The sequence below is a fragment of the Ursus americanus genome, chromosome 12 (genome assembly GCF_024610735.1).
Source record: "Ursus americanus isolate L20-20 chromosome 12, mUrsAme1.1.p, whole genome shotgun sequence".
Lineage (NCBI taxonomy): Eukaryota > Metazoa > Chordata > Mammalia > Carnivora > Ursidae > Ursus > Ursus americanus.
In genome coordinates, this window is record NC_142138.1 from 38,295,882 (window position 1) to 38,314,293 (window position 18,412).

General features: G+C 36.2%; 1 protein-coding gene across 3 annotated transcripts in view; it reads right to left on the reverse strand.

The window, feature by feature from the left end:
• The window catches only part of COL24A1 (collagen type XXIV alpha 1 chain), a 364,391-nt gene that overhangs the window by 97,681 nt on the left and 248,298 nt on the right, over positions 1-18,412 (reverse strand). The window lies entirely within an intron of this gene.

Consider the following 18,412-nt stretch of genomic DNA (forward strand, 5'->3'; position numbering starts at 1 on the left):
TAATAAAAATTTGTGGATAATGTAAAAATGTGACAAACAAGTCTCACAAATGTGTATAATTGAGAAATTTGTTATTACTCTGCAAGATGGCTTGCACATTCTTCAAACTTCCATTCTCACCTCATTTTCAAGTTAATGACCTTGCCTCATGCTGCACTGACACCAGTAGCAATCAAACAAGAAACACCTCTTCCCAATACCCAACCTACCAACACACCTCCTTATGTACGCACATATTGTTTCCCTTCTCTTACGAAGGAAGACGTTTCCCTGTTTCTTGTCTGAGGCCAGCTCCTCACTTGCATCTAAAACCCATGTGCTCGTCAAGGCCTTCTCCTACACTTGCATATCAATTTTTTTCTCTTAACTGAATCACTTCCAACGGTAACTGAACATGCTAGATAGCTCTCATTTGAGAAAAATCCTTCCTTGACCTCATTCATGTCCCTCCCTCCCTTTCCATTCACTCATTCAATTTCTCATGCACTTTTCTAGTTCCATTCTTGCTTCCCCATCATAGCAAAGCTTCTAGAAAGATTTGTTTATGCTCATTGTCACTCTTTCCTTATTTTTCATTCCATCTTCATTTGGATGAACGACCAACTCTGAAATTTTTTTTTCCTTACCACAACTCTGAAATTGCTTCCTTTCGGACAACTGACCTTCAAATAGCCAACTCCAATAATCCAATGGCTCATTTTATCTGAAACTGTTTTCCATTCTTGGAACTTCTTAAAACTTCTGTTTACATGGCAGCATGCTTCTCAAATTTTCTACTTACTTATAACATCTCTTTATCTTCTTATAGTCTAATGATTCTTAAAGTTATGTCACCTGTCCTGACTGCGCCAGTGACCTTCTGATTTTCCCACCTATTGACATCTTTTTGAATTTCTAATAGGTATCTCAAACTTTATGTGTCCCAAACTGAACCTTGAATTCCCTCCTCAAACCCCTAAACCTTGTCTCTCCTTATCTTCCCCATCTCTGCTGTAATGGGGGCAATATTTGAAAATTATTAAAAATGTTTTTCTATTTTGCCTTTTTGAATACATAGACTTTACCCTATTTGGGTTGAGGGGTTTGTATGCTGAAGGGCTGAATGTATTAAGAGAAAATTTTTCTGTTTTATTGTTTCCAACTTTAAAATTCACAAGTTGAGCCTGGAGCACCTAGCACATGGGCTGTCCTATATTATAGAGAAGACATACTTTCCATCTCTCACAATAGTACTTTAAGGCTTTCACTAGATGATAGAAGGATGAGGATATGACATAGGGGAAATATAGAGAAAGCCAGGTTTTGTTTTGTTTTTTTTCCTTTTGATTCCAGGAGTATGCAGGAAGGCAAAGAGGGAAGGAGAGACATAGATGTTCAGATATTCCTCTTTCTGAGTTTTGGCAGAGTGAAACCCTTGCTCCCTACTACCTCTTCAGGATGCAGGAAAGTTACCTCCTTTTTAGATATCACTTGGTTTATGGCCACATCAATTTGGATGCTCAGGAAAGTAAAAATGAGGAACATTTGTTAAATTTTCCTGAGCTACTCCTTGATTCCTATATGACGTAGATGGGAACTTAGAAACACCAGGGGAGCTTGTGGGGGTGGGGTGGGGGGAGTGGCCAATACTCTAGAAAGACGTGGCTCTGCCGTAAGGGCTGAAGAGCAGATTTCCTGGGCTAGAACTGAATGAGAATCCAGAAGACCTGAGAGGGATCTGCAGATTAGCGGAAGCTGACAGGGAACCGCCCCCCCCCCGCCCCCCGCCCACCAAAGAAATGAAAACTACTAGCTACGGACGTCATCATCACAGGCCAGCAGGGTAGGCAGCAAGCAAACTGACAAGGGATGTTACCATGTCCCTATCGTTATGAATAACACATGCATCTAGAACTAAGGCCACTTTATCCTTGCCATCAGCAGAAATTCAGACTCTAATGGAAAGGAGTAAAAGAGGGAGGCCAAGAACAGATAGATCTGAGAAGCAACATCATAAGATTCTGAGTCTTATCTACTACTAATTTATAGGAATAAATTGTTTAAGCTTTCAGCTGAGTTGGATTTAAAAATTTCTTTTCCTGGGGCACAGGGGTGGCTCAGTTGGTTAAGTGTCTGCCTGTGGTTCAGGTCATGAGCCCACAGGGTCCTGGGATGGAGCCCTGTGTCAGGCTCCCTGCTCAGCAGGGGAGTCTGCTTCTCCCTCTCCCTTTGCCCCTCTCCTCCTCATGCTTTCTCTCTTGCTCACTCTTAAATAAAAATCTTAAAAAAAAATTAAAAAAAATAAAAATTTCTTTTCCCCTCAGGCCCCCCAACATTCCTCACTAATCAGTAAGTTAGAGCTTGTGAGGAAAACCAGATGAACCAAAAATAATGAAATTACATATTTGCACATATGTAAGTACCAATTTGTAGCCCCATAATACATTTAATAGCGTGATTACCAATTCAGTTACTCCAGCAAAAACCAGGATTTATTCTTTATAAATTTTTTCCTCTTTCTCAACGTCCAAACAATGAGCAAATTCAGGCGGCTCTGTCTCCAAAATATGTCTTGAATTGGAACGCTCTCTCTCTTGCCCCTTACATTCCAAACCACTATACCAATTTTCATCTACACTACCACCACAGTCTTCCAAATCCACTTTTACCCTCATAGTCTGTTTCTTCAAAATACCCCAAATTATCACTAACAATGTTAATCAAACTCTCCTCCCTATTTAAAACCTTCCAAATGGCTGTCCACTGAAACCAGAATCATCTCCAAACCTCTTATCATCGTCTGTTATCCTCCACATGATCTGGCTCCTTCTATTTCTCTGACATCATGTTTTCCAGTTGCTTACTACATTCTAGCTACTTGGCCGTATTTTTCCTTTTCTAATAGTGCATCTAATAAATGCCCTTTCTGCCTTAGGGCATTTGCATTAGATGTTCCCTTTGTCTAGAAAGCTTTTTCTTAGATATTCACATGACTAACTTTTTTTTATTTTCAGGCATCTGGCTCAGTGTAACCCCAGGGAGTCCTTTTGTGACTACCCCAATTTAAAGTAGCCTATACCTAGTCACTCTTTATCCCATTACCATGTTTTATTCTCTTCACAGCACTTATCACTATCAGAAATTATCTTTCTTGTTTACATTGCCTTCCCACACTACAGTGGAAGTTCCGAGACAGCAGGGAACTTGTCTGTTTTGTTTATTGCTATAACATTAGTACCCAAAACGGTGCCTGGCATATAGTTGATGCTTAATAAATATTTAAGAAACAAGCATGCCCAAAGTAGAAAATATTTAGCCTTAATCAGACAGTAACCTAGTGTACTTGGCATCCATTTTTAAAGAAATAACATCTTAAAAAACATGTACTAAAGTTGGAAGTAAAACCAAAGTTTATGAATAAAAGGTGAAGAGTAGTGAGACATTTTTATAGTACCTTTTAGTTTCTAAGAAATGTAACATATGGATCTATTTGGAACATATTGCACAGTAAACTTTTGTACACTTGAAGAACACATTATGTGTGAAAAAGGGGGTTGACTGTATTCTATATTGTATTTTCTTCTGATAGTATAATCAGAAAGGTTTCCCCTGGTTCTTTTGTCCACATCTTTTTTTCTTCAAAGACAGGTTGTTTTCTCTTCTTGCAGTGGTGGGGCGGGGTGGGTGGCAGTAAACTTCCACTGATATTAGGCTGGTTAATTTTAATGCTTGTTCTGAAATGCATAAGAAATATCTTGCTCCAAAATGTTGGCTATTAACATACCCACTGCAACCTGTTTGTGTATTTAGAAGCTTGCAGGGCGGACTGGAAAAATAGCAATAATTTCTAAATGTGCATGTTCTTCATGCATTTCTTCAATGATTACAAAAATAAGAATGCTTTTATATAAATGTCATGTTGACAAAGAATAGTTGGCTTCATGTTGAGCCTACCCATAAAATGGAAGGAGTCTGGGATTCTAGTCTTACTTTAAATATGTGAGGATAGCTGTACTGTCTTCAAAGTAACACATGACATCTATTTTTTAAACAACTTTGAGATATAATTCACATACCATATTATGAACCCATTTAAAGTGTACAATTTAATGATTTTTAGTATTTCACAGAATGGTGCAACCATCACCACCATCAATTTTAGAATATTTTCATCACCCCAAAAGAAACCCTGTACCCATAAGCAGTCATTTCCCATTTCCTCCCAACCACTGACTGCACCGCACCCTCCTCCTTTCCCCGGCCTTAGGCAACCACTAACCTACTTACAGTCTTTCTGGATTTGCCTTATATGGGACATGTCATATAACATGTGGTTTCTTTTGACTGGCTGCTTTCACTAAGCATAATGTTTTCAAGGTTCATCAAAGTTCTGGCATGTAGGAGTATATAACTTCTTTGCATTGCCAAGTAATGGTCCATTGCATGGACATACTACATTTATTAATATACATCTACTAATTCATCAGGTGATGATCATTTGGGTTATTTCCACTTTTTGGCTATCATAAATAATGCTGCTATAAACATTTATGTACAAGTTTTTATCTGAACCCTGTTTTCAATTTTATTGAATATATACCTAGAAATAGAGTTGGTGGATCATGTCGTAACTCCATATTTAACATTTTGAGAAACTGGCAAATTGATTTACAAAGTGGCTGCACCATGTTGTATACCATCAGCACTGTATATTTACATCCTCATCAACACTTCGTATTTTTTTTAATTTAAAAATTTTTTATTATAACCATCCTAGTCAAGGGAAGTGGTATCTCATTGTGGTTTATTTGCATTTTCCTAATAGCTAATGATGTTGATCATCTTTTCAATTGCTTATTGGCTAACTATATGTCTTCTTTGGAGAAACATCTGTTTAAATGTTCTGTTAATTTTTCAACTGGTTTACCTTTTTACTACTGAGTTGGAAGAGTTCTTTATATATTCTGGATACAAGTCCCTTATCATATATGATTTGCAAATATTTTCTCCCTTTCCATGGGTGTCTTTTCACTGTCTTAATGGTGTTTTTTGAAGTACAAAACTTTTAATTTTAATGGAGTCCATTTATTTTTTTCTTTTGTCACTTGTACTTTTAGTGTTATCTAAGAAAACTTTGTATAAATCAAGCTCATGAAGATTTACTCCTATGCTTTCTTCCAAGACATTTATAGTTTTAGCTCTTATATTTCAGTCTAAGACCCATTTTGAGTTAATTTTTGTGTGTAGTGTAAGCAAGGGTCCAACTTTATTCTTTTATATGCAGGTTTCTACTTGTTCTAGCACCATTTGTTAAAAAGACCATTCTCTCCCTCTTTGAATTATCTTGGTACATAACATGCTCTTGCAATTCAAATTTATTTTGTTCTATTTTTGTCCCCTGGGATTTATTGTATCCATTGAGATAGCCAATAACATTTGATATATTAAACAAAGTTTGTGAGTTATATAGTGATTCCCACCACAGACTATGTTCCTCTTCTGCTTGAAACCTTTCAATGCCTTTTTACTATACTTTGAAAAAAATCCAAACTTCTTGCCATGATTTAAATAATCCTTCATGATCTGCTTCCTATTTATTTCTTCAAGCTCATCTCAAACAACTTTTCACTATTCATTATGCTACAACTATGATTAGCTTCTCTTTAATCTTCCAAAAATACCTATACCATTCTCACTTCCATATCTTGGCCCTTGCTTTTCCATCTACCTTGAAGAATCTCCCAAAGTTCTTTGCAGGGCTGGTTCTTTATCATTCTTCAGGTCTCAACTTAATCCTCCCCTATACAGAGAAGGCTTCCCTCAATGCCCTGTTGGAAGCAGGCTTCTCTTCCCTTAACCAGCTTTTCTTTTTCATCACCCTATTTATGTCCATTACTGCATTTATCACTACTTGCAATGATCTAGTCTATATGGTCAATGTTCACAATATTATAAAATCTGAGATCAGGAATCTTGCTAGTCTTGTTCCCCTTGGTATCCCCATTGCTTAGTAGAGTTCTTGGTTCATAGAAAGTACTCAAAAACTTTGCTGAATTAATGAATGGGCAAATACATTTTATAGGGTCACCATCTGTAAGGCTAATAAAAATTTAGGGATATCCAAGCTAATGCTTTTTTTTTTTAAGTTATAGAATCTTTTCTTCTGAAGAAAGCCTATACAGAAGCCAATATGTTAGATATACATACAAAGATTTTTTTTCTGACTCACCTAGTAACAGAAGAACACTCCTGCCCATTCAGCATCCCTTCCTGACACAGCCGTCCTGGGAGGTTCTGCATAGCTCCCTTTGTGCAATGTGTAAACTGAGAAACCAAAGAATGACTCACCCAACAACATACAGCTCTTTAGTAGTAGAGCAGGGATAGTGGTAGACCAATTTTTGCATAATGGTAGGTGCAGAGTTCTTTCTATTTCTGTGTTGGTTTATGACACAACAGTTCAGAACAAGCAAGCCTAAGACCAGAGTCATAAAGATCATTCAGAAGATAAAGATTTAAATAAGTCCTTTACTCCTTAATGCCACTGACCTCAAATTTTCAAAGTTGCTATTTTTCAGGGTTTTCAAGGAAATTACCTCAGAAATAAGAGTCATGTATACCTTTATCATTCTTTTCTAACTATTAATAAGTCCTCTCATCTTTGACTGCTTTTAAAGATTCTATTGAGAAAGCTTCTTAGCTTTATTTGGCTTCATCTTTTCTTAAGATATTCCCCTATTAACAATGATCATACCATTCTATACAGATGGGAAAAATCACACTTCAATAAATCCAACCAACTTTTGTCCTAACAGAATAAAAGAAGACACTTTCATTTTTATATATTCAACTTTTAACTCCCATAGTGTCACATCTGTTTAGATGTTAGATACTACAATGATAGTTTTTTTTTTGTTTTTTTTTTTTTTTAGAAATGGGTGAAAGACCGTAAGTCAGGCAGATGTTTCTTCTCAGATGTTTCCAAACTCTTTTCCCAGAGTTATATATTTAGACAACTGAACACTTTAGCACAGAATTCAAGCATACAATATACATTTTAAAATTCTGTTCAAAGAAGTCTACATCTTAGATATGGGAATTTGTTACTGATGCTTCCCTTGCCTTATTTTTCAATCTAGTTCTCATTTTCCAATCTTCTAGAAAGAAAAGTGCTTCTTTCCTTGAAAAACAAGTTTTATTTCTTTCGCTCACTCTCTTTCTTGTTTATTTTTTAAGAATAGGTAGCATCTTTGTGACATTGCCTAAGGAAGTATTTTTTAAAGTGAAAAATAAATCCAACATCAGGCTGTATGATTAAGCAATAGTTCCTTGGATCATAAAATTCTTTTGAAAAAATGTGCCATGGTATTTTTATTGAGTTTATGAGCTGAAAGGCATTTAAAATTCCAAGGAGAACAACAAAAAGAATAAAAAAGAAACACACATGTGTTGTTACTAAAAAAGGCACCAAAGATGTGTATGAGGCAAGATTTTTCCTGGGAAAAATTATGAAGCAGATGAAATCTGTGTTTATCATTTTTCCATGTCTTGTTTTTAGCCCCTTTTTTCATCTCTGTTCTGCCCATCACCAGCTGTCACTCTGCATCATCCCTGTCTGGGACTCGTGTCTGTTATCCTATGACATGGCTAGGCCTTTCTTTTTCTTAATTCTGTTCTCCCCACCAACATTTAGGGTTCTGCTGGGGAAACAGGCTAGGTGATTGAAAAAATCCATGCTAAAGTATTAATAATTGTTAATGATTAATGACTTTCTCATATAAAAATTAATTTGCTAAGAATTCTCAGAAAGATAATCACAATTTTTCAGCATTTGTGACTTGGATTCTCTATGAGTCCAGCCCTGATGGGTTCTCTAAAAAAGATGAAAAATATCAAGAACCCCAAAAAGGTAAAATATAAGCCCGAGGCTGGTTACTTCATGGAGTAGTGTGGCTTAGAGGCACAGAAGCCATAATAAAGGAACTAGACAGAGCCAGCTCTGCTATCTGCTATATTCTTACCTTTCTCTGAGCCTGTTTTTTTCAGTTGTAAAATGGGGAAAATAAAGCACCACTAGATTATTGGAAGGATTCTATGAGAAAATATAACTGAAATTCTATTGTTCAGCCTGGACCAATAGTTTGAAGATAATCTGGGGAGAGGGTGATTCTCTAATGCTTTGTATTTGCTACAGTAGAACACCTATCATAGTTTTCCAGGACTGAGAGCGTAAGCCAGAGAAATGGGCACTTTACCACTTGTGTAAAACCAGAGGGAAAAAAGACTCAATTTGCCAATTGCTGAAAAACAGGCAACATTTCTGGTTCACCTTTGAACTTCGAATGTCATGCTGAAATACACTGGTACAGTTATTTATTATTTGGGGGAAGGGGTGAGATAGTATTAATTATTGCTAAAGGAATCAAAACTATTGATTATGACTAAATGATATGAATGATAAGATAGCCAGTTTGTGCTTCATTTATGGTATTTGTTGTATTTTTCCAGATAGAGCTTCTTCTCAGTTCTTGGAAATGTAACTGAGATTAATGGGGGCAGGAACTATCTTTAAAAGGCTGAGTAAGTCTCCCATGATATGGCAAAAAGAAAAATCATTTTCTGGGAAGGTCATAAGTGATGACTCCCAAGATATGAGAATATCTTCAAAGGCAAGAATACTTGGAGAAGTAAAGAGAGAATAATCTTGGGGGAGATCTCATATTTAAAGATGTGAGGCAAGGAAGATGGAACAGTAAAATAAAAAAGTAAAATATCCAGAGAGGCCGTATCTGGAAGAACATAACAAATACCATAAATTAAGCATTTAAGCAAGGGACAAGATGTTCTCATTATTTATTTATATCTTCTACTTGCCCTGCGGTGAGAGAATCTGTCCAATGTGACATCTGGAATTTCCCATGAAGTAATACTACAATTTGAGATCAGATATTGATAGCTTAAATTATGCTTGCAAAGGATTTCCTATGTCATTCTAGAGTTAGGATATTACTCTATAGGAATAATATCAGCTCTATGAATAAAAATCAGAAATATTCTAAGTAAGTTTGAGATAACACAAAGTGTTCCTCTTCAAATGCTTTATGACAGAAGTTCCATAGCTGAGGTGACATCATTAGGATAGTGACATAAGTCATTCCTGAATTCAGTCATCCTTAGAGGAAGACCAAATAGCAAGTATCCACATAAAAGGCCACCATTGTGAAAATCCCAGAACCTGAGGGTGAGGCTGAAGCACTCCCCTAGATCACAGAGATACAGAAGGACCACAGTAAAAAGGTAAGAGTAAAGATTCCATTTTGATTGCATTGTCCTTTCCCCAGACCAGCACAGCACTGAGTCAGTGCTTAGCTTATAGTTTCTCCAGTGAGGAAAGAAAACCCAAAGTGGACATTCAGCTCCCCCAGTATTATGGAATGCTTCCAGGGTAGCCCACTTAGGTCATACTTCCTGGGGATCACTACGGAAGCCTAGGGGCTTGACCACCGAGGATCAGATAGAGACAAAGAACAGAGGCAAGGATTATAGCAACCTGCACCAGATCTCGGTGGACTGTATTCCTGCTTGCAGTAACACCTGAGCAGAGATCTCAGTCAGTGATTCTGCACTTCTGCAGAGCTGAGTTGTTGGCTCTGTCCGGTCGGGAGCTTGGTTGAAGTGTTCTGCATGATTTGGGTCTCCAGCCAAAGGATCATACCTCCTATCGAGCCCATTATATGGCTCTGAGTTGCAACCTTGCCCAACAGTTAACCATATACTCCCATCCTACTCAACCAGGACTGTCTGGCCATTGAACCTGAGCAGTTGTGGAGTCCGTACTATAGCTCTATTCAGGTAGGCAGTCAAGCCAGCAGCCCTGCCAAAATGTTGGGAATGACCACAGAACCTGAACAGTGGTCCTGGGAAGACTTGGAACCCAGTTTAAAGTACTGCCTAGCTCTGAAGCCCAGCCAACAGCTCTACCCAGCAGCAAAATCGCTTATGGCCCTGTCCAATTACTAAATATAGCCTGCAACCTTGCATAGGCAAGAAGCCCAGCAAGTGGCCCTGCCCCACTACAAAGGATAGCCTTCAGCCCCACCCAATAAAAGCTCAGACAGTAACTCCACCCAACCGTGGAGCATATTGTCTCCAGCATCAACTAACACTGAGATACAGCTAAAGAATGCACTTAACTAGAAAGCCTGGCAAGTGACCTTACCCAACACAGGGGCACAGCCAGTGGCCTAAGTAAACATGAAGCACAGCCTGTGACTCTATACAACCTTGGGGCACAGCCTGTGGGTCTGTCATACTGTGAAGCCATGCTTGTGATCTCATGAACATGGAGTTTAGCCAACAGCACTATTCAGTTAGGGTGCACAACATGAGACCTTGCCCAACTTCAGAGTTCAATCAGAGGTATTGCCTTGCCAGGGAATACAGCCCAAGACCTCACCCTAACAGCACCCCTACCCAACTAGGGTGCTTATTCACTGGCCTCACTTGAAAATGAAGCCCAGCCAGCGGGCTCACCCAACTGCAGAGAACAGCCAGTGACAACCCTCCCCAACCTCAGACCATGGGTAGGGGCCTTGCTCAACTGGAGACCTCAACAGTAAGCTGTGCCTGCCCACAAATGCTACCAATTAACCAGTCAGCTAAGCAGACTGGTGAAGGACTTTCCTTGCCAAAATAAACCTCTAATGTTTGGAAGAGGGACTGCTTATTCAAATGTGCAGATACCAGTGCAAGGATACAAGGACCATAAAGAATCAAATAAAGATGACAATGCTAAAGGAAACTAATAAAATTTTGATAACTAATACCAGAATAATGGAATTCTATGGACTTTCTGACAAAGAATTCAGAATAATCATCTTAAAGAAGTTTAGTTAACTATAAGAACACACAAATAGACAAATAAAATTAGAAAAATAACACATGAACAAAATGAGAAATCTAACAAATAAATAGAAACTGTAAAAATAAAGAAAACAAAGATCTTAGAGATGAACAATACAATGACTGAACTGAAGAATTCAATAGAGAACTTCAGTAGTAGACTCAAGCAAGCAGTAGAATCAGTGAACTCAAAGACAAGTCATTTGAAATTATCTAGAGGAGTAAAAAGAAAAAAAAAAAGAACAAAATAAGGGGAAAAAAGTCTATGGTACTTATAAGACAGCATCAAGTGAAATATGTGTATTGTGATAATGCCAGAAGAAGAAAAAGAGCAAAAACTCTATTTGAAGATATAATGGCTGAAAATGTCCCAAACTTGGGGAGAGAAATGGGCATCAGATTCTCGAGGTCCAAAGCATCCCAAATAAGTTAAATCCAAAAAGAATAACTTTGAGACACGTCATAATTAAATTGTAAAAAGTCAAAGACAAAGGGAGAATTTTGGAAGCAGCAAGAGAAAAGCAACTTGTCACACAAAAGAGAGTTCCTGTAAGACTATAAGTTTCTTAGCAGAAACTGCAGGCCAGGAGAAAGTGGAATAATTTCTTCAAAATATTCAAAGAAAAAAAGTTAACCAAGACTACTATACCCACCAAAGCTGTCTTTCAGAAATGAAGAAGTGATAAAGACTTTCCCCAAAAACCAAAAGCTGAAGAGTTCACCACTAAACCTGTCTTACAAGAAATGCTAAAGGGCATTTTTTCAGGCTCAAATAAAAGAACATTATTAATGTCATAAAAACATGAATGTATAAAACTCACCAACAGATGTAAATATATATTCAAAGCCAGATTCTCTAGTATTGTAATGATTACGCATAAATCACTTACAACTCTAGTTAAAAAGTTAAAAAACAAATATATTAAAAATAACAATAATTTGCTATTGTATCATAATATAAAAAGATGTAAATTGTAACATCAATAACCTGAACTATGAGGAAGGGAGAAGTAAAAGTATAAAGTTTCTGTATGGTATTGAAGTTGTTATCTGCTAAAAATAAGATGTTAAAACATATTTTACATGAGCCGCAAAGAACGTAGTAGATACACAAAATTTTAATAAGGGATTAAGTCATACTGCTACAAAAGTCATAAAATCACAGACAACAAGAGAGAAAACAAGAAGACATGATCTATAAAACAGTCAGTAAACAATTAAATGTCAATAGGAAGACCTTATCAATAATTACTTTAATTGTAAATGTATTAAATTCTCTAATCAAAAGATACAGAATGGCTACATGGATAAAAAGACAAGACCAACTATATACTGCCTACAAGAGACTCACTTAAGCTTTAAGGACACACAAAGACTAAGAGTGAAGAAATGGAAAAAGATATTTCAAGTAAAAGAAATAAGGGTAACCAGAAGAAAGCAGGGATAGTTACACTAATATGAGACACATGGTATCAAACTAGAAATCAACAACAGGAGGAGAGCTGGAAAATTCACAAATATGTAGAAATTTAATAACACAGTCCTCAACAACCAAAGATCAAAGAAGAAATCAAAAGGAAAAATTTAAAAATCTTCAAACTAACAATTGTAAATATTTATGCCCCCAACTTGGGAAAATATAAATTTATAAATATATAAATCAATTAATAACAAATATAAAGAAACTCATTGCTAATAATATAATAATAGTAGGGGACTTTAACACCCCACTTACAGCAATGGACAGATCATTTAAGCAGAAAATCAACAAGGAAACAATGCCTTTGAATAAATCACTGGACCAGATGGACTTAACAGATATACTCAGAACATTTCACCCTAAAGCAGCAGAATACACATTCTGTTCAAATGCACATGGGACATTCTCCAGATCACATACTGGGTCACAAATCAGACCTCAATCAGTACAAAAAGACTGAGATCATACCATGCATATTTTCAGACCACAATGCTATGAAACTTGAAGTCAACCACAAGAAAAAACTTGGAAAGACCACAAATACATGGAGGTTAAAGCTAACCAGGAAATTTAAAAGGAAATTTTAAAAAATACATGGAAGAAAATGAAAATGAAAACACAACAGTCCAAAATCTTTGGGATGCAGCAAAAGCAGTCATAAGAGGGAAGTATATAGCAATACAGGCCTACCTCAAGAATCAAGAAAAGTCTCAAATACTCAACCTAACCAACCTTACATATAAAGGAGCTAGAAAAAGAACAGCAAATAAAGCTTATAGCCAGGGGAGCCTGGGTGGCTCAATTGTTAAGCATCTGCCTTGGGCTCAGGGCGTGATCCCGGTGTCCTGGGATCAAGCCCCGCATCAGGCTCCTCCACTGGGAGCCTGCTTCTTCCTCTCCCACTCCCCCTACTGGTGTTCCTGCTCTCACTGGCTGTCTCTCTCTGTCAAATAAATAAATAAAATCTTTTTAAAAAAAGCCTATAGCCAGCAGAAGGGAAATAATAAAGATTAGAGCAGAAATAAATGATATAGAAACAAAAAACTCCAGTAGAATAGATCAATGAAAGTAGGAACTGATTCTTTGAAAGAATTAATAAAATTGATAAACCCCTAGGCAGACTTATCAAAAAGAAAAGAGAAATAAAATCATGAATGAAAGAGGAGAGATTACAACCAGTACCATAGAAATACAAACAGTTATAAGAGAATATTATGAAAAATTATATGCCAACGAATTGGGCAATCTGGAAGAAATGGACCCATCTCTAGAACTGAAACAGAAAGAAATAGAAAATTTGAACAGACCCATAACTAGCAAAGAAATTGAATCAGTAATCAAAAATCTTTCAATAAACAAAAGTCCAGGGCAGATGGCTTCCCAAGGGAATTCTACCAAACATTTAAAGAAGAGTTAATACCTATTTTTCTGAAATTATTACAAAAAATAGAAACAGAAGGTAAACAACCAAACTCATTATATGAGGTCAGCATTGCCTTGATTCCAAAACCAAAGACCCCACTAAAAAGGAGAATTACAGGCCAATATCCCTGATGAACATAGATACAAAAATTCTCTACTAGCAAATCAAATCCAACAGTACATTACAAGAATTATTCACCACAGTCAAGTGGGATTTATTCCTGGGCCGCAGGGTTGTTCAATATTCACACATCAATCACTGTGATACACCACATTAATTTTTTTACAAAAGGATAAGAACCATATGATCTTCTCAATAGATGCAGAAAAAGCATTTGACAACATACAGCATCTATTCTTGATAAAAACCCTCTACAAAGTAGGGATAGAGGGAACATAACTCAACACCTTAAAGGCCATATGTGAAAGACCCACAGCTAATATCATCCTCAAGGGGAAAAAACTGAGATATTTTTCACTAACATCAGGAACAAGACAGGGATGTCCACTCTCACCATTGTTATTTAAAATAGTACTGGAAGACCTAGCCTCAACAATCAGGAAATAAAAGGCATCCATATTGGCAAGGAAGAAGTCAAACTTTCACTATTCACAGATGACATGATACTCTATGTAGAAAACCTGAAAGACTCCACAAAAAATTGCTAGAACTGATACATGAATTCAGCAAAGTCGTAGGATATAAAATCAATGTACAGAAATCTGTTGCATTTCTATACAACAATAATGAAGCAGCAGAAAGAGAGATCAAGGAATCGATCCAATTTACAACTCCACCAAAACCTGTAAGGTATCTAGGAATAAACTAACCAAAGAGGTAAAAGATCTGTACTCTGAAAACTACAGAATACTTATGAAAGAAATTGAAGAGGACACAAAAAAAATGTAAAAACTTTCCATGTTCATGGATTGAAAGAACAAATATTGTTAAAATGTCTATACCACCCCAAAGTGATCTACACATTTAATGCAATACCATCAAAATACCACCAGCATTTTTAACAGAGCTAAAACAAGCAATCCTAAAATTTGTATGGAACCACAAAAGACCCCAAATAGCCAAAACAATCTTGAAAAAGAAAAGAAAAGCAATTCCGTACTTCAAGCTATGTTACAAAGCTGTAGTCATCAAGTCAGTACAGTACTGGCACAAAAACAGACACATAGATGAATGGAACAGAATAGAAAACCCAGAAATGGACCCACAACTACATGGTCAACTAATCCTCAACAAAGCAGGAAAGAATATCGAATGGGAAAAAGTCTCTTCAACAATTGGTGTTGAGAACACTGAATAGCCACGCGCAGAAGAATGAAACTGGACCACTTCCTTACATCATACACAAAAATAAATTCAAAATGGATGAAAGACCTCAATGTGAGACAGAAAACCATCAAAATCCTGGAGGAGAACACAGCAGCAACCTCTTTGACACTGGCTGCAGCAACGTCTTACTAGACACATCACCAGAGGCAAGGGAAACCAAAGCAAAAATGAACTATCGGAACTTTATCAAATTAAAAAACTTCTGCACAGTGAAGGAAACAATCAGCAAAACTAAAAAACAACCTAAGGAATGGGAGAAGGTATTTGCAAATGACATATCTGATAAAGGGTTAGTATCCAAAATATATAAAGAACTTATAAAACTCAACACCCCCAAAACAAATAATCCAGTTAAAAAATGGGCAGAAGACATGAGTAGACATTTTTTCAAAGAAGACATAACGATGGCCAACAGACACATGAAAACATGTTCCACATCACTCATCATCAGGGAAATACAAATCAAAACTACAATGACGTATCACCTCACACCTGTCAGAATGGCTAAACTTAACAACACAAGAAACAACAGATGTTGGCAAGAATGTGGAGAAAGGGGAACCCTCTTACACTGTTGGCGGGAATGCCAACTGGGTGCAGCCACTGGTGCAGAAAGCAGTATGGAGTTTCCTCAAAAAGTTAAAAATAGAAGTACCCTTCGACCCAGCAATTGCACTACTAAGTATTTACCTAAAGAATACAAAAATACTGATTTGAAGGGACACATACATCCCGATGTTTATAGCAGGATTATCAACAACAGCCAAATTATGGAAAGAGCCCAAATGTGCATCGACTGATGAGTGGATAAAGATATAGATACATAATGGAATATTACTCAGCCACCAAAAAGAATGAAATCTTGCCATTTGCAATGACGTGGATGGAACTAGAGTATTATGCTAAATGAAATAAGTCAGTCAGAGAAAGACAAATACCAGATTATTTCACACACATGTAGAATTTAAGAAACAAAACAGATGAACATAGGGGAAGGGAGAAAAAAAAAGAGAGGGAGGCAAGCCTTAAGAAACTCTTTACTACAGAGAACAAAGTGAGAGTTGATGGACAGGAGGTGGGTAGCGAATGGACCAAATTAGTGATGGGGATTAAGGAGGGCACTTGTTGTGACAAGCAGTGGTGTTGTATGTAACTGATGAATCACTAAATTCTACTCCTGAAACCAATATACACTGTATGTTAACTAACTAGAATTTAAATAACTTGAAAGAAAAATTAAAACAAAAAAAAATCTTCAAATAAAAATGGAAACACAACATAGCAAAAATTTATGGAATTCAGCAAAAGCAGTTCTAAGAGGGGAGTTTAGAGTGATAAACGCCTACTTTAAAAAAGGAGAAAGATCACAGATAAATAACTTAACTTTATACCTCAAAGAAGTAGAAAAAGAAGAACAAACTAAAGCCAAAGTTAGCAGAAGAAAAGAAATGATGACGATTAGAGCAAAAGTAAGTAAAATAGAAATCAGATAACAGAAAAATTAGAGAAAAGATTAACAAAACTAATAGTTGGTTTCTTGAAATGATAAACAAACCTGACAAACACCAAGACAGAAAGGCCTCAAATACAGTTAGAAATGAAAGAGAAGACATTATAAATTATAACACAGAGAAACAAAGGATCATAAAAAACTTTTTTAAAATTTTCGAACATTTGTTTTATTTTTATTATAAATAATGTTACCATGAATATTTTCATGCACATTTTGTTTTCTTGCTTTATCCTTATTTCTTTAGGTTGAAATCCCAGAAGTTTACTGTACTGAAGAACTTTTTTTTTACTGTTTTCTTTTTTTATAATAATTTTTTTATTATGTTAGTCACCATACTGTACATCCTTAGTTTTTGATGTAGTGTTCCATGATTCATTATTTGCATATAACACCCAGTGCTCCATGCAATATGTACCCTCCTTAATACCCATCACCCATAAAAAGACTTCTAATATACAATTATTTGTCAACAAATTGGACAACTTAGAATTTATCTATTCCTAAAAGCATACTATTTACCAAGACTGAATCATGCAGAAATAGAACATCTGAACAGATCAATAATGAATAAGGAGATTGAATAAGTAATGAAAAACCTCTCAACAAAGAAAAACCTAGCATTTGCTGATGATTTCCACAAAACACTTAAAGAAGAATTAATGGCAATATTTCTCAAACTCATCCAAAATTTTGAAGAGGGGAAATACACCCAAGCTCAGGTCAGCATTACCCCTGATACAAAAGCCAGATAAGGATATTTTAAGAAAACTACAGGCCAAAGCCCCGATGAAATGGATGCAAAAATCTCAATGAAATACTAACAAACTAAATTCAACATCACATTAAGAGGATCATACACTGTGTTAGAGTGGGATTTATTCCTGGGATGCAAGGATGGTTCATCTGCAAATCAATCAGCGTGATACACCCCATTCACAGAATTAAAGATAAAACCATATGATCATCTCAATAGATGCAGAAAGAGTATTTGACAAACTTCAATAACTTTTCATGATAAAAATTTCTCAGTAAAGCAGGTATAGAGGGAACATACCTCAACATAATAAAGGCCATATATGACAAACCCACAGCTAACATCATATTTAATAGTGAAAAGTTGAAAACTTTCCCTCTAAGATCAGGAACAGGAGACCGAGGCGCTCACTCTCACCACTTCTATTCAATATAGTACTGGAAATCCTACCCAGAACAATTATTCAAGAGAAAGAAATAAAAGGCAACCAAATTAGAAAGGAAGAAGTAAAATTGTCTCTGAAGATGGCATTATCTTCATATATAGAAAACCCTAAAGACTCTACAAAAAAAAAAACACACAAAAACCACCAGCTGTTAAAATTAATAAATGATTTCAGTAAAACGGCAGGATACAAAATCACCCACAAAGCCCAGTCATGGTTCTATACACTAACAATGAATTATCTGAAAAGAAATAAAGAAAACATTCCCATTTACAATAGCTTCAAAAAATATTTAGGGATAAATATAATCACAGAGATGAAATATCTATACACTGAAAACTACAAGACATTGATGAAAGAAACTGAAGAAGACATAAGTGGAGAGCTATCTCATGTTCATAGGTAGGAATAATTAATATTGTTAACATGTCCATATTATCCCAAACCACCTACGATTCAAAGTAATTCCTAGCAAGATTCCAATGGCATGTTTTACAGGAATAGAAAAAATCCTAAAATTCACATGAAACCAGAAAATACTCCAAATAACCAAATCAATCTTAAGAAAA